This window comes from Prinia subflava, chromosome 2 (assembly GCF_021018805.1).
Source record: "Prinia subflava isolate CZ2003 ecotype Zambia chromosome 2, Cam_Psub_1.2, whole genome shotgun sequence".
Classification (NCBI taxonomy): Eukaryota; Metazoa; Chordata; class Aves; order Passeriformes; family Cisticolidae; genus Prinia; species Prinia subflava.
Genome location: NC_086248.1, coordinates 8,594,264 through 8,611,314, shown reverse-complemented (window position 1 = coordinate 8,611,314; position 17,051 = coordinate 8,594,264).

The window sequence follows — 17,051 nt, the reverse complement described above, 5'->3', positions numbered from 1 at the left end:
TGTGGCTTTTCTGCAAGATGAACAGCTGTAGATTACACAGGAGCTCTGCAGGTAGAGCTGAATCCACTTTGGTTTTGGACTGCCTTAGCCACAGCAGGGAGCCAATCCTTCCCCTTCCTACTCTATTAACTAGATAATTTAAAGTGGCATCCTACAGCATTTCAAGTTAATTGAAAGTGTTAAATGAAAAATGATTGACAGAACCAATTTTTGGTTTTATATAATTTGCATGGACTTGTGGGAAATGTTCTAATCATTTACCTTTCCACTCCACATTTAGGAATACATCTTGCTTATATGTTCCAAATGTTTTTTTCATGCTGAAAAGATTTTATCCTTTACTAGGTTTTGTGCAGAAAGAAAAGTATCTATGATGTGTGCTGAACTCCTTCAGTTATTTTGGAAATAATGATGAAACTGTGAGATTGCTGATTAAATCACCATAATTCCCAGGCAGGATGTCTAGAGCCATCAGCTCTTGAGGTCGTATAATAAACTCTGCAAAGCATCTGAAAGTCTGACTGATGTTTTGCAGCTAAAATACTTCAAACTGATAAAAAGCACAAAGAGGTAAATATGCCACACTTTCAGACTCTACCAGTGATATTGCATTATAAGAAGCTACATTTTCAGTGGTGCAATCAGAGCATCATCTCTTGCTCAAGAGTTAAGATGACATTGAAATATAATTGTTAAAAGTTAAATAACTACAGAAATATTTTCAGTTTCATTAGGACTTCTGTAGGTTTAATTTAGAGGCTTAACAGAGAATGATCACAATTAAAAAAGTCTTTCATTTTGTGGTGTTATTTTGGTCAGGGAAATGTTTCCTTCACACAGAATGGGAAGTAGCTGTGAAACCAGAATATTTGCCCGTGGGAAGATTATTTTTGGATGCTGCCACAGAATGGATTTAAGTGCCAGTCTTTGAGCTACGAAATGTAATGAAGTGAATCTGAAAGTATTACAGATGACTGGATTCTAGCCTAGGCTAGACAGTTATTTGAAGAAGCAAGTTGGAGTAATCAAATCATCTCAGTGCTACAACTTTAGACTCCAAGTAGGGTGGTGAGAAAAAGTAAGATGCAAAGAATTTTTTCTTTTTTCTAAAAAGAAAAAAACACCAAAAAACCTCATTGTGTTATGTCAGGCTGCATAGATTCTCTAGAGCATGGGAAGTACATGTTGCAGTGATGGATGAGGAAGAACATGCTACAAGAGTGTCTTTTGAACAGAATGCAAGTTTTCCTCCTATTTCTTGTTTTTGCACAGAAAAAAAAACAGGATGATATTTCCTTATACAGATTTTTGTACGAACTCATCCTTAGCTTCCTGTGGAGATTGGAATAATTATTAACAATAATTATTTAATTAGCTCTGGATATTCAGAAACAGAAATGATAATGATACACCCTGCATTTCTACCCATGGGCAAGGTGTATAAGATTCTGTAAAAAGAAAAGGAATACAGACTTCCCTGAATATTTAAGGTATATCAGAAGCTTTGGGGTCATCACATTACTGATTGAGATTCATCTCTAATTTTATAAAACTTCCTCAGTGCATTTTTGGCACAGTCGTAATATTTTAAGGCAGTTTTATGCTCAAATCTTTCTAATCAGAATCTCTGGTGAAAATCCTGAATGGAAAAAGAAATCTCAGCCAGTATATTTTTAAAGCATACAGCCATTCAGAATCTGATTACCTTTTCACATTTTCATACAAAATGGATTAATGTGTCCCTGTCTTTATTACATTTTCAACACTTGTCATTCATGATTAAGCCGACACTATGAAGATGTATAGCACAGCAGCATAAATGGCCACATTAAAATAGGGTATATATGTGCCTGAGAAGTTAAAGGCAGATTTTTTTGTGATACCTTTTCATTAGATGCAATGTACCTAAAAATATTCCACAGAACTCGAGAGTCAACAATCTGGGGGGAAATATAAATAAATAGAATGGAAGCTTAGATGGAGGGCAAGGAGTTGCAGAAAAGTGTTAATTAAATCAACCATGTGTGGGAATGTGATAGAGTGCTATGAAAAAAGCTAGATCCAATTTTTTAGAGATAACAGCTCAAATCAGAAATTGACACACAGTTGGAAGCACCTACTCCAGAGGTCCAGTGCTGAGAGACAGACTTCATTATGGGGCAGGACTGATGTGTACTGAGAAGGATTCTGGACAAATCTTACTTTGTGCCTGTCTTAAACTGTCCCTAATTCTCTTGTGAAATTATTTCCCCCATTAGCATTATTATAATTATTTCCCCCACAGCATTACCTCTCTATGCAATTTATCTCATTTCTATTTATCCTGTTACACAACATGTGGACTTTCAGTATGTAAGGGGCTTATAAGAAAAATGGAAGTAGACGTTTTACAAGGGCTTGTAGTGACAGGAGAAAGAGCAAGGGTTTAAAACTGAAGGACAGTAGATTTACATCTGCTATAAGGAAGAATTATTTTACTGTTAGGATGGTGAGACACTGGGGAAAGTTTTGCAGAGAGACTTCTACATCCGTGGAAGTGTTCAAGGTCAGATTGGACGAGGCTTTGAGCAACCTGGTCTAGTGGAGGATGTTCCTGCCCATGGTGGAAGGGGTGGACCGTGTGATCTTTAAAGGTCCCTTTCAATCTAAACCATTCAGTTATTTTCTATCACCTCCACAGAGTACCTGACTTCATTCCTATTATTTCAGCCCAACTCTAGGTTCATTTTTTTTTACTGGAAATTTTATTTTTGCTATCTTGAGACATTTACTTGTGTTTCCAAAATAGAGTTGCACTCAAATATGTTTTGAAGCTTGTCATTAGGAATCTGGAAAGTGTGACAGAGCAACACCATCTTCTCAGTTTTTTTTCTTTTTTCACACAGTTTTTTTTTAATACCAAAGTAATCAATCAAAATTTCTGCACTTGGGATCTAACAAACTTTAAAAATCAATAATAATAATAAACATTTTTATTTGTTTTCTAACCTGTGACTTACTCTGCTCATACAAACCCATAAAAATGTGTCTAAAATCCCCCCTATTACTTGATGGGCTTTAGACTTCTATCAAGAAAGTTGTAAAGTAAGGGAGCTTAGTCCCATTAAAGTCCATCTTGCCATCCGCTTCTGGAGGCAAGGTTTCTAGTTGAATATTAACTGTATAATACAGCTGTCAGCAAAAGAGTGCAGCTGCCATCTTAAAAGTCAGTATGGGACAGATCCATCAGACCATCATTATAAAATGTCCTCTAGCAAAATTTCAGCTTGGAATGACCCTTAAAACATCTTTTTGCTGTCTTTCATGTAATGTGCTGCAACAAGCATAGGGACTATAAGAGTGTAATTTCTACTGTGGGAGTGACTCGCTGGCCAAAAACTGACCCTACATAAGACGTACTCAGAGAGAGTAGAGGGCCCAGGCTAGCCCAAAGCAGCAGGTTCAGGTTTGCTTGATCCCAGATTTTTGGAGCAAGTAGTGGTTCAGTTTACAGTATGTGATCATGGGAAAGGTAAGTGAATTTCCATGGAAATCTCACCATCCCTTTCCTGTGTGGCCCCGTCTGAGCAGCGCTCTCCTTCAGCAGCCAGCTTACTCCTTAGTCTCTGTGCATGCACATATCTGAGCCAACTAAGTTTCATCTTGTACCCCTCTAATTTATCTCACTGGTGCTGAATTATCATCCCTCCTGTGATTCTCAGCCCTATCCCTGTTCTTCATTCATCACCCTCATGCTTATTGTCTGTCTCCGTGCTGCCGCCGATAGCATCGGCTGCCGCCACGCTCCGTGCCGTGCACTGCAGAGATTATTCACGTCTAAGCTGCTTGCTCTGTGTACAGGCAATCTCTCCACGTAAATGAGAATACCTTTACAGTCTTTCTGATAAACACTGACCCCCCTTTGTATGCCTCTTATCCATTTTTCTCTGAAGTCATTCTCACTGCTTGCCAGTAACAGTGATCATTCTGAAGACTTTAGTGAGAGACTTATTTATCTACTTTGGCATGATTTGGGGTAATTTTTTTCCTCCTGGATACATTTCATCTCTGAGGCTGTTTCCAAGGGCAGTTCCTTGGTTAGAGAAAATTTGGAGGAGAGTACATTCACAGTTTGGGGTTTTTCGCCTGAAGAAGGGAATGCAGAGTTAGCTGTCTATGGGGAATTATGAGAACAAGATTCTAAATCTTACTGCTTTAAATTATTCCAAAAGCCATGGCCTGGAAGGTGTAATTGGCAGGGAAGTGTAGAATTTGTCAGTGCAGCTCAATAATTATCTAGTCAGAACTCCTGAATGAACTCTTCCCAGTAATTTTTTTCAGCCCTAGACAGCTCTGCAGCTATTTTATTTCAGCTTAACCATTGTGAAGTAGTCATGATTTTGTGTAGCATTTTTAGTTTCCCAGATGAATAATGCATTTTATTTTGCCCACTAAAGTTACTGGGGCTCAAGTATTTCTACCTTTTGAATATTATTTTTATTATTTTGAAGAAAAAATTGTGATAGAAAGCTAAATCTGTTTTGTACAGTACAACATATGGCTGCCTGAAGTACCCTTCTCCCTCATTTTTTTATTCATATGATACATGAAAGATGGCATAAATGTATTTCATTGTGTCACCTAGAATCTGTGTAGCCAACAATAATGAATCTGCTTTACTCTTCAGCTTGGTAGTGTTTCATTTTTTCCTGACAAGATTATTTGACAAGCAGGCCCAGTACTGGCAATGTTGTTTATTTTCATAGGCATGTAAATTATCTTGACAGTCTCATAAACATAAATTGGCAAGCATACTGTCCCACAGCAATGCTTGTTAAAATACACTAATGGAATATAATAAATAAATTATTCTAGTGTATTTATAATATGCTAGCATACCATTACATCTTGTGAAAGTTATACAGCACAGGCTTATATGCTCTATATTTCTTACAGTTCACAATAACTTGTTGGTCAGATATTTAATGCAATTAACTCTGAAGAAAAATGCATAGATCCATACTCAGGGAGGTATTCAACTACAAAATAATGCAAATAAAAATTTAACCAGGCTGAAAATGTTAGATAGAAAGATTTCATCACTCTGCACACATCAGTTTCGTGGAACATATAATGGTTTGGGGTGGAAGGGACAGCAAATCTCACTTGGAATATCTGTGCAGGAGGTAGCTGGAGGCAAATGTACATGTATCCAATTAACAAACAATGCTTGGTAGCTGGATACCAAAATACTCAAAGATGTTTGGAGTGCACCTGAGAAACAGGTTTAGCTCTAGAAGTCCACAAAGAACGAATGCTGATTATTCATGGATGGTCCAGGTGAAAGTCACACTGTAATTGATTCAGTTGGTTTTGCTGGTTGTTCCTAGTTCCCCATAGAAGCCATCAGCAATTTGAAGTTGTCCTTGATACCAAAGAAAACAGCTTGAGAGAGGTCTTGGATGTCTTTGGAGCCAAAGCAAGCTAAGACACAAACATTGGTGCAAATATCACCTCAGACTGTAAGCCAATGACCACATCATAGCTGTCAGCTCAGGGTGGCCTATAATCTTCAGAGAATCATTCTTATAAATTCCAGGCCTCGCTAGGGTACCTTCAGTGCCACTGAAGAAAGAGGAGTGTTTGAAGAAGAAATAATTTCACCTAATTTATAAGGTGATGAATCATGGTCCCAAGGAGACTATATCTCTGTTAAGGAAGCCTAGATCAGTTGCTTAGATTTCAATAATAATTTTTAAGTGAGCTAAAGTCAGGGAGAATTAGTTCTACCTAGAGAGTTTGAAAATTGAAGAGATATTCCCCTCAATGTTTTCCCTCATTATATAATCACCATTTTATGAATCAACTGTAAATAACAAGCAGCATCTAATCTTCTCCCTGGAGTAATTAAAATAATGATAAGTGAAACAGCTCCAGAGCACTTGGCTACCTCCTATCTCCTTGACATGTGTCAAGTTCGTGTCACTGCCAGTATCTTGTAGAGCCTGAATTGCCTGCTTTGTCAGGCTGGATAAGAATTTGTCTTTGTATTTTTCTCTGAAATCCCAAATTGTTCAGTACTGATATGAGCAGAAGTTCAAAAAGGTCATTAAATACCTTCAAATTCTCGAGCTGCTTTAGCACCAGTCTGAGTGCTGAGTGCTGTCTGGAACTGTCTAATTAATATCAGCTCCCAAAGACTCCTGAGAGCCACTCCAGTGGTCAGCAACAAGCCAGCCCAAAGACACACTCCAGAAATTACCTTCAGTGTTGACTTGCTCATTTTCAAGGCAAGAACGGGGTTGCCTAGCAAAATTTAAACTGCAAAAAATTTGTTTCTAAATGCACAATACAGAATGCAAGAACTTTACTTACTGATGTAGTTTTGTATTGGGCCAGTTTCAATGAAAAGTTTTCCTAGATAGAAATGACTGTACAATATGGCTCATAATTTCATTATTTTCTTACCCCTTCCCTTACTGAAATAAATATTTATTGAGCTCAACAGGGGGAATAAAAAATCCCTGGCATTCTCTGTGTACCACTTTTTGTATGAGATTTCCTATGTCTCATTTCTCCATGACAACCTCATTTGACAGGCAGTCCCTGCTTTGGCAATGTTGTATCATATTTTCTTAGGCATGTAAATTCTGTTGACAGTCTCATAAACATAAATTGGCAGGCATAGTGTCCCAAAGCAATGCTTATTAAAATACGCTAATGGAATAGGATAAATACATTATTTTTCAAATGCAAGCAGAAAATACACACAGGTTCATATGATATTTCTGCTACTGATTGATGAGAGTTACAATCAGGGATAATTACAAAATTTCTAAGTTTGTGGTTCAGCTCCTGCAGTAAGCACTGAAGATCTATCAGTACACCCAGTTGCTGCCACACCCTTTTCTTCCCAATCCCAGCACTAATGCTGAGACACAGCCAGCTTGTGCATGATGTTGTGGCTGATGGAATTCTCCCTCAGCACCTCTCTAATGCTTTTCCTGGCACTCTAAACCCACAGATCCTGGTACCTCTGAGCCACACAGCAGCAGTGTCACCTCCCTCACCGCCGCCCATCCGCCTCTGTGTCGCTGCAATGGAAACGCGGCTGTCAGCACACCCTGGGAGGGAGTTACTGCAGTCTGGGAGCAGGAGGGGAAAAAGGAGGGAAATTTCCAGTTTTCCTGAGATGTAATTCCCCTTTCGTAGTATTTTTGTGATGGCAAAACCAGACTACAGCAATCATTCCTGACAGTAATCTGGCCAAAATAATGAAATTTTATAAATTGTGCAATTCTGCAAGATTTTTTTTTTTTTTATTTGAAAGGTGTTCTTAAAGCTTTACTTTAGTGTATATATATTTATTTCTTTAGCATTATAATAAAATAATTATTTAATAGTGAATATTTTTTGTTCAGCTTCAACTAAATGTTGCCCAAAGGCTTTGTGGACTTCCCATCCCTGGAAGTGTTCAAGATCAGGTTGGATGGAGCACTAAGTAACCTTGGAAAATCTCTTTGCCAATTAGAATTATGGAAAACCAGTATAAAAGTTAGGTCTATTCAAAATTTTACAAAATTGAATGCCATTATTCTAAAATTAGGAAAGTGTAAACCAGAATATTCTTGTGACCTTTATTTGTCATATATTATCCAATCTTAGAAAGTTAACAAAAATTTTATTTTTATAATGGTGTAGAAAATTTTACAGTAGTGCATTTTTATTCACTTTGACTACTCATGTTTTAAATGTAGATTGATTAATTTAATTTCAGTTGTAATAAAGGTTTCAAAGTCTTTCCAAAGAAAGATTTTAGTGCAAACAAACCTTTTTTGAGAAAGAGAAGCAGAAAGAGTGCTGTAAAGCATAATTGAGAGTTAATAAGCTTTCACATTTATATGTGCCCATTTTATTTGGGGATAGATGAAGTCATTTGTATAAGACAAGCTAGGAGCACTTAGTAATTTATCTGCAAAATAATGCTATATAGATGTAAGTTTCAGGAGTAACACTTTCAGTAGAAACTTAGGAATTTAGAAACAATTTAGAATTGGATTTAAGGTCTTCAGAACCAAATTTTCAAAGGTGAGGACAGGCACCTGCACAGATTTTCAGAAGTATGTAAAGAGGTTAGCTAGCTAAAACCAGAACAAATAGAGCACTTATGGGCTTAAAATACTGCTTAGGTAAAATTGAAGTGTGACTTCCAGAACATTAATGGAAATATCCCCTGACCCAGTATATTTGAGATGCACCATCGATCTGTATCTCCAGGTATTGTGGTTAGGTTGAAGACATCTGTCTACAAGACAATCAAACCAAGTGCCCACTATAGGCAGTGGTGAGAAAATGGCACTTTTAGGATGCAACACATCACATTCCCTATCAAACTTCAGTTTTAGACTAAGATAAATTTTACCCTTTAAGTGTCTTTTTCTTTTTGATGATCATAAAGAGTCTAAACACCTATCCCATAGTAGCTTCCTACATCTGATCAGGTGAATCCTACCTTTGGCTGTTGGATACCATGGAAGAAAAGACAAGCCTGAGGCACAGAGGCACAAAGAGTAACCCTGAAGAGTGTCAAAGTTCTGTGACATGAGGTAGACGAGCCCCATCTCTGTTCCCAGTGCAGCTGGGGAGTCATTGGCTCTGTAAGGGACAGTGCATGTTTGGGCAGGGACACAGACAAGGGAGAGTCTTGTGGAAAAGAAAAGCACCCCAGTTTGTCATCTGCCGCCAAGCAAAGCACCCGAAAGGAGAGCATTTTTGTTGATTTTTTGGCAATTGCTATTTAAACACTTTATAAAACCAAGCGCATAGCTTCTGTGACAGACCAGACCACTGAATTTTCTCTTGGCTGTTCTTCCCAGTGATATGTTGAATTGTCTAATTTTTAAATGGTATGATGTTTTTAAATGGACACTTTCCAGCTGTCCAAGCCGATGCTTTAATCGCAGACTGGGATGTTGAGTATTTTAGTTTTTGGATTAAAGAAACTTTGTAACTCCAGAACCGCATATAATTATTTATATATGTGTACACAGAAAAAAGTCTAAATGTAAAATTAGCATTAATTAAAATTTTCCCACATACTTGACTCATAATTATTCTCCAGCTATAAGTAATAAATATAATTAGGACAAGTGAGAATCATGGGACAGGAATAGTACAATGAATTGGAGAGAAATAGCAGAACATAGGTTAAGAAGAGAGGAAAAGTATTATGGAATTATTATTACTTCGGAAAAAAATTAAGCGTGATGGCTCATGACATTTCTCCCACTGGTATTTTTCAGACCTTTTTTTATGTGGCACTTTAAAATATTTCTGATGGCAGTTTTAAAAAAGATATATTTGAAGTGTGTCTAAATAAAAAGCGCAGAAATAGGTAAATGTGTGTGAAGTGCAACTACTGATATCAGATACAAGAACAAGAATTATTTAATTTGCAGAAATTGTTAAGAAAGATCCCACTGAGTTCACTAGACTTACCACCGCTGGGTTTAATCTGTATCAATAAGATGGAGGGATCATGCAATTAGTACTTCCACTTTGTAAAAGCAGCAGAAGAGAAGGATGAAAGCAGGCATGAAGAGGATAAAGCAGAAATGTGGAGGCTAAAGATATAAAGGAATGTAAAGTCAACATTTTTGTGTCTATATCAATTGCTGAAGTTAGAGCATTTTGCTGACTATTGCTTTGAAATAAAAATTTTGTGAAATGCTCATAGCAGGGCAGAACTCGCTTTAATGTGTCTTGAAATCTGAAAGGAGGAGAAGCAATATCTTTTATTAAACTAGCTGATACAGTTATAAAAAGAGACCAGTTTCCAGGACACAAGAAAAGGTTTGTATGCCTGAAGCATGTCTGGTTTTGAAACCATAAAGTTGAGTTAATAAAAGATCCTTCCTCTCTAAACCTTACTTCTCTATATCCTTGAATGGATAAACGTAATGCTCCTATTATTTGAAAATATGAAAAATTTCAACTAACTCAAGATCAGGTTTCTGACTTTTGTCATGATCATTGTCCAAGCAGAACAGAAGGACAGAATGAGGGATGGACAGTTATGAGCCTGTATGTACCTCACAGTGGCTCTGCATTTTGCTAGTAGTGGTACAAAATATTCTCAGAGTTTTGGATCAATGAGATGACTTTTAAAGGCAGAAATACAAGTTCTCCAATTTACAATGTTCAGAGTAGGAACTCTGCCTATTTCTGTGTTTAATATTAACCCTTTTAAAAATCAATGCAAGCAGCTGATGGATTTCTTTTGTTTATTCTTTGGACAAACAGTAGATTAAGTGAAAAACCCTCCTGGTACACGTCCTGGAAATAAATTTTAAGCATCCTCCATAAAATAAATATGGTGGGGTATTTTGCAGCTGTCGTGAACCATTCAGATAAGCAATTGAAAATTTCACATTTTCTGGACTATGGTGATACACCTAATGTTGATCATTTGTTGGGTGTCTGATTGATATGCCTTGCTCAGATATATAATGTGCTTGTTAGAATTGGATTCAGGAGAAATTTTTCCATTAGACCCCATTCCACTAGATTTCATTTCTTTTGGCCAACTGCTAAGGCACTATTTTCTTCCAAGTAGGTTAGTATTTGGTCTTCCCAAGACTGTCCAGAAATAAACACCAAGACTGTTGTTTTTGAAAGGAAGAGAGACACTGACAATTTTCTCTGTATATCTCTATGTTACTCTCTGGCTTTTGCCATTTTCCCATCAGGACAAATCTTTTAGGAGACACTAAGGAATATTTTGAAATCTGTTTTTAGCACATGAGTAAGATAGATATCTCTAAATAATGTTAGCATCTAATAGCAATTGTAAAGTATTGTAAACAAGACCTCTTCCAGACCAATATATCTGTGTTTCTTTGCTAATATTAGAGTAATTGTAAATATTAATATAGTCCCCAATTTCAGATTCAAGTCAATTGCTGAATTTCCTGTGAAGAGGATCAGTTACAACCAAGCAGCAATTTGAGTGGATAAATAGTTCACCCAAATATTCACTAAGCCCTACAAGGAGATTCCAATACTTAATAAAATGTTTAAAAAAGAAAGGAGGTATAAAAGGAAACCAATATGCATTTAGTTAATCCTCCTACATTACAATTAACATGAGAAATAGTAGACTTTTTTCCACTTCTCTGCAAAGTTTAAACAGCTGAATGTCAGTATGGAGGAAACATAAACCTTGATTTCATTATTTAATAAAATACAGTACACTGACTAAAGAAATGTGAACCAGCACACATAATTAAAATTTCAGAAACTGCACTTGTAATCATAATTAGAGAGGGGAAAAAAGCTTATAGTTTAGGAATTTTCCTGTTTAATATTTCTCTCAAAATATGCTAACTCACCGTGCAAACTCCCATTTAGGTATGAAGTTGCAAGAACTTCCCCAGAACTTCCCCACTTTACTCCACACGAGTGAAGAGGTAAAATGTAACTAAAAATCTTTTTCTTTCAGTGCCAGCTCATAGAAATCAAGGGATTTGTCAGAACACTGAATCAAACAAGTCAAACGTACAGGAGCAGAGCTTATCTTAATCCCCTGATCAGAGACAATCGGCTCATCAGCAGACACAGGCTGCTCTCACCCAGAGGCACCCACTCGAGCTGGGGTTGTTCCTGCACTCTCCTGCCACTCCTTGACCAGGACAGATACGTTTTAGGTCATGTAGCAACTCCAATAAAATTGGGAGGCTGGTGTTAAAATACTGCAGTGGCTGCTAATATAAAATGATTTATGGTTATATTTTTATGGTGGGCTGACCCTGACTGTACACCAGATTTCCTCCAAAGCCTCTTTGTCAATGCCAGCCTCAGCTGGACAGGGAAGAGAAAATATAATGAAAGACTTGTTGGTTGAGATAGGAGCAGGAGAGATCACTCACCAGTGACCATCATGGGCAAACAAACTAAACTTGGGGGAGGTAATCTAATTAAATCAGATTAGGATAAGGAGAAATAAAAAATAATCTGAAAATAGGATGGACAATAGGGGCTGTAGTCAGTTCAGTACACATTGTCTCTGCTGCTCCTCACATTCTTTCCGTGCTCCAGTGTAGCTCCCTTCCATGGGATGTAGTCCTTCAGGAGCACTCTGCTCCAGCTTGGGTCCCCCACAGAGCCGCAGATCCTGCCAGGAGCCTCTTCCAGCACAGGGTCACAGACTCCTTCAGGCATCCTTTGCTCCGCTCTGGCATCCTCCATGGGCTGCAGATGGATCTCTTCTCCCTCATGGACATCCAGGGGCTGCAGGGGCACAGCTGCACCATGGTTTTCACCGAGGCTTGGAGGGGAATCTCTGCTCTGGGGCCTGGACCACCTCCTGCCCCTCCCTCACTGACCTGGGAGTCTGCAGAGCTGTTGCTCTCACATACTCTCACTTCTTTCTTCTGATTGCTGCTTGAGGTGCACTGATGCCTTGGAAGGCTGATCTGAAACAGAGACTGGACAGAGATAGAGAATAAAGTAGGTATTTATTGAAAGGCCTCCAGGACCCACCTTGGGCAGGACAGGAACCTGACCAGGGCTACACCCAAGGTGGACTAAGAATGGTCACAAAATTACTCCCCAGTCATGAGGTCTTACACTTTTATAAGTTTTGGTCCATTTGTATATTGGGGTTTAATTATCCAATTACAGCTTCAGGTTGTGAGGTCCCATCCTTCTTGTTTCTCTCAGTCCACCATTGTTTGTGTTGCTGGATCTGAAAGTTGTCCTTGGTCTTCAGCAGGAAAAGGATTTGTTTTGTCTACCTGCTCTGTGAAGAGAGCTTACTAGCACTTAGTATGAGGCTGAGAACTACACCCCTAGGCAGCACAGAATCTGAAAACATGAAAGCCAAAATTTAGGGCAGCAGGACAGGGTGAGTTTCTTCCCCTTCCCCCCCCATCCTTCTTAAGTATATTATCCCTGAGATGATAGCACCATCATTGATGGGCTCAACCCTGACCAGTGGCAGGTCCATCTTGGAGGTCTGGCTTTGGCTCCATCTGACATGGGGGAAGCTTCTGGCAGCTTCTCAGAGAAGCCACTCCTGTAGTGCACTGCTGCCAAAACTTTGCCGCACAAACCCAATATAATTTTATAAATAGGTGCCTTTGGTGTATTCTGCAGTTAAATCTAAACTGGACTGCTCAAGGATGATCCCTAATGTGCAGCTGCAATGTATTGAACAGAGACTCAAATGTGACAACAGCCTGAGTAAGGAGACTCCATCCCCCTGTCCCACCTTACTCTGTGCCTCTCCTATTGGCACAGACCCTCTCTAAAATTTCTTTGCACAGATCTGTGTCCTGGCTCAGAGCAGGAGCTCTGTTACACATGCCTATATCTATGGTGGTCTGAGAACTAATGTCATTCAAAATAAAAGTTTTGCTCTTGCTGTGAGCAAGGTCCCTGCTCTGTGTTCCCAGGACTGGGAATGCTGTATGACACAGTGCTGAATCCGTGGGTTCTTCAGTAAGTCCACATGTGTTGAGAGATTGGACTCAGGTACAACTCTAATGGATCTGGTTGCAGAGGGAGTATGGATGGAGGAGCGGAATAAATAAGTGACAATGCTCTTGAGCTTGATAGGGACAATGCTGAGGCTCTGCAACTGCTAATTTTCTCAGCTTCCCAGTGGGATCACCTGAAAGATTCTGTAGCAGCCATTCCTGGCAGCTAAGTATTGCTGAATTCTCTTTCTAGTGGGTTATGCATGACTTTTCTCCCCACTTTTACCCAAGTCCTCCAACCTAGCACTTGCACTGAACACAAAGAATATTATTTTCTGAAATGTAAAATATATTACAGTTTTAAAAGAAAGCCAGGAGAAGAGTGATAACCTGAAAATGATACAGAACTGGCGAAGAAGTTTTGATATAACCACATCTCCAAATCTTGTGCTCAGAAAAGTGAGAGCTAGATAATAGCTTATCCCACATATTAAATAATGGGAAAGAGTATGACTGTGCCCCAAAGGGACAATTTAACCCTGTTTTCCTTAGAAGTGCAGCACTTAAGCACTTATGAACCGTTTCCATCTGTAGTCAAACTGCTTGATAAAAAATCAGAAAATCAGTGCCACGGACTAAATTACTAAAGGGAAGGCAAAGCAGATTTCCTATCAGAAAGGGCAGTCCAGTCAGAAATACATTCTGAGACATTTCAAGCTTCATAACATATTGCTGTCTCAGACATTACAGTAAACAGTCCGTTAACAGTTTTGCAAAATGAATGCTGACCTCCATGTATTTATTTACTTGTATTTCTCAATATTTCAAATAGAAGTTCTGGGTTTCGACCTTTCTCAGCTCTGAGGCAGCACAAAGTTCTGAAACTTGTTTTGTTGAGGTTGCTTTTCTTTTTTTCTGAAATATCATCTTATTTTATGCAGTATAATATTGACTCATTTTTGTATCCTCTTAAGATAAATCCCAATGAGCTGTGTTCCTAACACCTCCTTATTTAATCCTCCAGTTTACTTTTTCCTTTCTGCTCCAGAGACAGTGTCACATTTAATGGATATATAGAATTAGAATTTTTTAATCATAGTTTTTAAGATGAAGAAGAGATAAAAATTAGGTCTCTCTCTCTCTGTATGCTTACATATGTATCCATCTATCAATACATCAAACAAAAAATAAATTAACATATGGACATCACTTATACTTCACCCTAGTGGGGTCACATTTGGTCAATTCAGTTCTCCACAGTGCAAGAAAGACAAAGAGCTACTGGAGAGGGTCCAGTGCAGGGCACAAAGGTTATGGGGGCTCTGGAGCATCTCCTGTATGAGAGGACACTGTGGAAGCTGGGTCTGTTCATAAAGAGAAAACAGAGAGGGGATCTCATTAGTGCATATAAGTATGTCAAAGGCAGGTGCCAAGAGGATGGTGCCAAACTCTCTTCACTGGTGCCCAGTGACAGGACAAGGAGCATTGGCCATGAACTAAACCACAACAAGTTCCACCACAAACAAGGAAGAACTTCTTTTTGTTGAGGGTGGCAGAGCACTGGAACAGGCTTCCCAGGGAGGTCATGGAGTCTCTGCAGACATTCTAAACCCACCTGGAGGGTTTTTGTGTCCCCTTTTGTAGGTGACGCTGCCTTGGCAGGGTCTTGGGCAAGATGATCTCCAAAAGCCCCTTTCAGTCCTAAAAATTCCGAGTCTGTTATTCTTCCAAATTGATTTAGTGATAGTTTAAATTAGATGCAAAGCAGATTGGCTTATCATTAGACTACTTTGGGTTGAAGTCCAAATTCAGAAAACTGTACCTGTTCTATGAAAAAAATTCTGAGGTAACTGTAAATGTTATTTCAGGCTTTCCTCCACTGGGATGTTTGCAAATGAGGTCACAGTTGTAAATAATAGTCTCTCAAAACAGGCATTTGTGTAAGAAAAAAAAAATCTGGGAAAAATCAAATTTAAAGTCAAAGTAACAACATTTATGGTATCTTTGCAAGGTCACTTACTTGTCAGTATATGTCTCATGAATCACAGAAAAATAAGCCAAAAAGAAAAAAAGATGAAGACACTGGCAGAGTTAGTTATCCTTCAGTAGCTGGCCTGACAAACAAAACATTTCTTCCCCAAAACTTAAAGTTTTGTTTAAACTGGAAGAAAAAAATAAAAGAAAGCAGAAACTATCCAAAGAATTATATATTCCATAAATTAGGAATCCATTCTGGAGATGGAGATCCAAACATCTTATTTCACTGTATGCTAAAAACTAAGATTTCTTTAAATATAGCCTTAGATGAAGTCTATCCCAAGGCAGGGTGATAAATGCATGGTTTGCAAAGAAAGTGGAATCATCATGGAGTATAAAAGTCTCTAATGTTGTCAGTACAATGGAAGGAAAAACCCCAAGCCAGCTGAGAGTGCAGTTTTAGACACATGCTTTTCACAAACTGACTGATGCGGCTCTTTCAAAGAAATCAGTCTGAGGCTTTGCAAATCACTCTGGGACAGATTCTGCTTCTCACTCTTTGTCCTGTTCGCACTGCAGACAAAAAAATGCATTTCTCTGCAGATATAATTCACTGTGATAATTATGCCCTACGACTACAGTGTGAGTCAGCATGCGGAGGCTGGCAGAATGCATCCTCCTAAAACTGAGCAATCCAAACTCCAGGGGCTCCTACCAGACAAACTTTCACTAAAAATGTTTTGGGTGGTTGGTTCAGTTTTTTATCTTTTAATTTTTCCTCCTGAAATATAAAAGTACTGATTCTCTCAAATTCCTGCATTGATCTGTTGATGTCATTCAAAACATAAAACCATAACCTTAATGGTTATTTATATCCTTTGCTGTGTGTTTTGTGTTTATAATTCCATTTAGCTCAGGGCAAAGTGATGTAAAGCATTCATGGACATAAAGGAGTGTAAAAGAAGGAAAGTTTGATCAATAGGACAACTTTGTTGCTGGTAAACATTGTCAGAAAATGATCAGTGTCAGTGCTCTAAGCCAGAGAAAACTAATAACATGAGTGGCAAACTTCCTGCAAGCATTTGGAGTATTTATGTGGGATTCCAAAGGAAGATCTGTAAACAAGACTAGAACAAAAATACAATTTTATTGATATCCACCTGATTTATGTTTACAGCATGTGTTGATAATAACCCTATTTGTCAAGGGAGTCCATCATGAATACTAATTTACTGTTACTGAGTCAAAACCAAATAAGTGAGGTTGATGTGATGCTGTATTCTTATGCATTTTCATGTAATCACATTTAGAATGACCTGTGCCTCCAGTAAAGAATTCAAAGGACTTTCACCAGGCACAGAATGTTTTCTAATGAGTTTATAAGTGCATTCAGATATGAACGGAGCTCAGAGACTAGGAAGAGACCCTTACTGTCTGTTTAATGAAACATGAATAAAAATTATTCTTAATATCTTATGCATGTTTTTATTTCACCATCTTACTTTTCAAAGCAGAACATCTCAAAGTCCCAGAAGATCAAATCTACAAAAAAGTTGTTACATTTTGAACTTTCTTTCATCCTAATTTGAAACAGAAGACACCAAGACATTTCCTGTG